This window comes from Poecilia reticulata, unplaced genomic scaffold, assembly GCF_000633615.1.
Source record: "Poecilia reticulata strain Guanapo unplaced genomic scaffold, Guppy_female_1.0+MT scaffold_335, whole genome shotgun sequence".
Taxonomy (NCBI): Eukaryota; Metazoa; Chordata; class Actinopteri; order Cyprinodontiformes; family Poeciliidae; genus Poecilia; species Poecilia reticulata.
Genome location: NW_007615107.1, coordinates 26,182 through 30,113, shown reverse-complemented (window position 1 = coordinate 30,113; position 3,932 = coordinate 26,182). Strand labels below are relative to the sequence as shown.

The 3,932-nt window shown below is 38.4% G+C and overlaps 1 long non-coding RNA gene across 2 annotated transcripts; it reads left to right on the top strand.

Annotated features, from left to right (window-relative positions):
- The first annotated feature begins 112 nt into the window (after window positions 1–112).
- Window positions 113–1,610, top strand: LOC103460905 (uncharacterized). Of its 2 annotated transcripts, XR_533013.2 has the most exons (3): window positions 113–260; window positions 440–529; window positions 1,518–1,610. It is a non-coding gene; the product is annotated as an uncharacterized LOC103460905 (long non-coding RNA). The 2 variants fall into 2 exon arrangements; XR_533014.2 differs by lacking the exon at window positions 1,518–1,610 and having other exon boundaries at window positions 115–260; window positions 440–533.
- The last annotated feature ends 2,322 nt before the right edge of the window (window positions 1,611–3,932 follow it).

Here is a 3,932-nt window from a genome sequence, read left to right as displayed (position 1 = left end):
GGATCTGGGTCAAAGGTCAGGAGGTTCAATCATCCAGCTGCCTGAGTCCTGATACATGTTTAATACATATTTAATAAATATTTATATTCCAGAGAAACCAACCTCCACCTCTTCACCTGCCACCACTCAGCCTCCTCCTCCTCCTCTGCCCACTAACTACACTCTCCCATCTCTTGTCTGCATCATTGCACTGGTTTTTCTTCTGCTACTGGTTCTACTGGTTCGGCGAGGAATTCATAGGAAAGAGCCCAAACATACAAGTAAAGTTAATTTTGCATAATAATTTTAAAACACAACAATCACTATATCCAGTAGTTTTTCCATCTCTTTTCAAATTTAACTCTCGTTTCCAAACAGCTGATCGTTTCTCATTGAAGGTTTTATTCCAGTCAGGATTCTTTGTTTGAACAAAGTGAATTAATTTTATTTTCTGTTCCAGGTGAAGAACAGGAAGTTGAAGATGACAGAATCATCTACAGTGATGTCAGAATAAAACGGCTTCATCATGAGAATAAACCACTAAATGAAGGTCAGTTTGTCTTTGATGTTGTTTTCCTTTATTAGGATATTTTATTATAGATTTGGTTTTAAATCAAATCATTTCAGAACTGATTCAGTTTTTAACAGGCTGCATAGTTAAACTTTTACCTCATTTTTCAGGATTGAGGCTCAGTGGATAAAATATTTAAGATCAAGTCCAGTTTTTATTTCTCTCATGTTTGATGCTGGAATCAGCAGAAGATGCTCAGTGTGTGAATGTGTGTGTGTGTGTGTGTGTGTGTGTGTTTGAGTGTGAATGTGTGTGTGTGTGTGTGTGTGTGTGTGTGTGTGTGTGTGTGTGTGTGTGTGTGTGTGTGTGTGTGTGTGTGTGTGTGTGTGTGACAGAGTGAATGTGGTTCTAGTCATGGGAGCATCAGGTAGTAAACCAGGCCCAGAAGTTCCTGACAGACCAGCTGTCTGTGTAGATATAGAAATATAGATGCTATCCTGGGTCATTTCAGTCACATTCTATACAATAAATCCTATTTGTTCATGTTTAAAGTGTAAATAATGTTCAACACACATAACATTTTGAAGTTAAAAAGATAAAACCATATTAATCTCAATAAAGCTGATGAAAGCAGCATCATCTGATGTCTGATGGAAACTCTGGAAGTTTCTGATATGAGCGACATGAGCAGCTGCCCAGGGCGGCATTATGTGGGGGCGGCATAATGCCTTTTGTCTTTTTTTATTTACCTTCCACAAACCATGTAACCTTCAAGTGCAGCTCAGACAAAATAGTTTCCTTTGAAATTTAGAACAGAAGGAAAGATAATTATTTTGGTCATTTTGTTCCATCCGTTTATTTTCTACCTCGTGGTGAAACGTCATTTTGCTCAGATACATTCTGGTTTCACAGCCATGGATTATATTTAGCATCAGCTGCAGAGGTGTTAGAAAACTAAACTCTTCATGAAGCTTCAGAACAACGCTTTTTATTGCTGTTAATCTAATATTGTTTCTGTTTCCTGCAGGTTCTGATCCAGATGCAGTTTATTCCTCAGTGAGAAAAGAAGAAACCAGAATGACCAGAAACTGATCAGAGAAAAAAATAACTGATCTACATTCATAGCTCTAGCATACTTCGATGGTATAAGGTAGCATGTATGTAAACTCTTAATGTGTTTCATTGAAATAGAATTAGTCTAATTATTAGACCTTATTTACAATGTACTTACAAATATTATTGGAATGTATTTAAGTTTATTAAGGTTTACTAAAATAAATATATTTAGAAATACTACCAAAAGTACAACTTCAGAAAAGTTTAAAATGTACATTTACAGATACATGCAGTATGTATCTTAAAATCATTATCCAAAATATAACTGTTGTAATACATTTAATTAGAATTTAGAATATATTTTAGAAAAAGTAGATAAGTAGTGTACCAAAATATGTTTTAAGAAAATACTAAAAATTCTTTTAGTATAATCTTAAGTATTCCCACTTGATAACATACTAAAAATGCACTTCAGAAAAATACAGTTTATTTAAAATATAGTTAAATATCTATTTTTATTCACCAGGGTGAAGCTGAGTGGCTGTGTGCATGGATGTGAGTCTGAGAGAGTTTAGACAGTGAGTCAGATGGAGGAAGAGACACTTTGGCCCAAAAGAGCACGTTCTCATGCATGGCTGCACTTTGACTTGATTAACCACAGGAAGTCAAGTGTTGTTCACCAGCAGCACCTCTTCCATGCTGCAACACCTACAAGCACCCAGAGACCAGCTGCTGCATTGACCCTGCCCAGTGCAGCAGCTGCTGTGGTTCCTCTGGTGCTGCAGCAACAAGGCAAGGTGAATTTAATGGTTTTAAAGAATAACGATGTAAATACACATAGAAAATAAGGAGTTTAAAATATCTGAATATTTTTCTTAAGCTATATATTTAAGATATGCAAGCTGAACTGGATGAGGTACTGGTAGACATGCTGGTTCTGGATGGTCAACCCTTTAAAGTGGGAGAAGACAAAGGACTCAGAACATTTGTCCAGAAACTTAACCCCACATATGCTCTGCCAACTCAACAAGCTCTAAAAACTACGGTTGAAAAAGATCAAAGAGAAGGCAGAGCATTGCTGTGGACATGTGGACCTCCATTAACATGGAGGCCTTCATTGGAGTCGCCTCCCTTTACACAGATGAAAGAATCCAGTGGGCAACTGTTCTGCTTGGTGCTGGTCAGATTGTCCGTTCTCACACTGCAGACAATTTGGAAGTGGCAACAGAGACCATTTTAGATGAATGGGGTTTATAATTTATTGTTTAAGACCAGACAATGCAGCCAACATGCTTTCTTGTGCAAAGTTGTTTCAGGTACGAAATGTGCCCTGTTTTGCTCAATAGTCTAAATCTAATTGTGAAGAAGGCTTTGGATCAAACTCACTGAAATCAGATCAAACGCCAGAAGGATCATCAGATGTTTTAAATCAACCAATGAAGCTCAAGAGAAGCTTGCTGAGCTCCAACAGCTGCTGGAAAAACCACCAAACAAGCTGCTTCAGGACGATGAGACAAGATGGAAAGATGGAGTTGTACTTATTTTATGTTTCTCCATGAACAATGTGAACCATAGGAGCAGATTTCCATCTCTTGCTGCTGATCCTCCTGTCATTTCCATCAGTGAACATGAAGCCATCAGTGACAGTCTAGACATTCCTGCACCTTTCTACCTTCCCTCTGCAGAACTGTCAGCAGAACAACAAGTTTCTTCACTTGGTCAGTATTTACAACATTTTCTGTAATGTAGAAAATGTGTAGATTTTGGACATAAAATTCAAGACCCTGGCTTTTGGGAGTGAGACACACGGCCAGGAGGCTGTGGCAAAACTCACTGCAGAGTCTTCAAACCGGCATATGGAGAGGGAAGAAACATCATCACAGGTAAACAACTGTTTGTGCAAACACATCACTACACTAAATACATTAAAACTGACTATATGCACTTTTCAGTTTGTGTCAGGGCCACCTAGAAATGCAGTGTCCAAGGAAACTGATGATTTATGGGAGTTTCTTCATAGTCGAGTTGGTTAGTTGTTAATGTTATCGTCATCTGCAGCATATTTTTATTTAAATACTGACCAAAAACACTTTTGTTTTCTTCTAGGTGCCACTCAGGTCACCCAAAGTGTTACTGCAGATGCTACAGTTGAAGTTTATTTTAAGGTTTTATTGCCTCTAGTGGCTTTTATTTGATAGTGAATTGACAGGAAAGCAGGCAACGAGGCAAAGGTCACCAGGCCGGGAATCAAACCTGCAACAGCCGCATTGAGGACTATGACCTCCATATGTGGGTTGTGTTTAACCCCTGCACCACCACAGCAAGGGTTAAACACAACAGCTCACCACAGTTGAAGTTTAACGTCATTTGTCAGAGCCCTACCTGC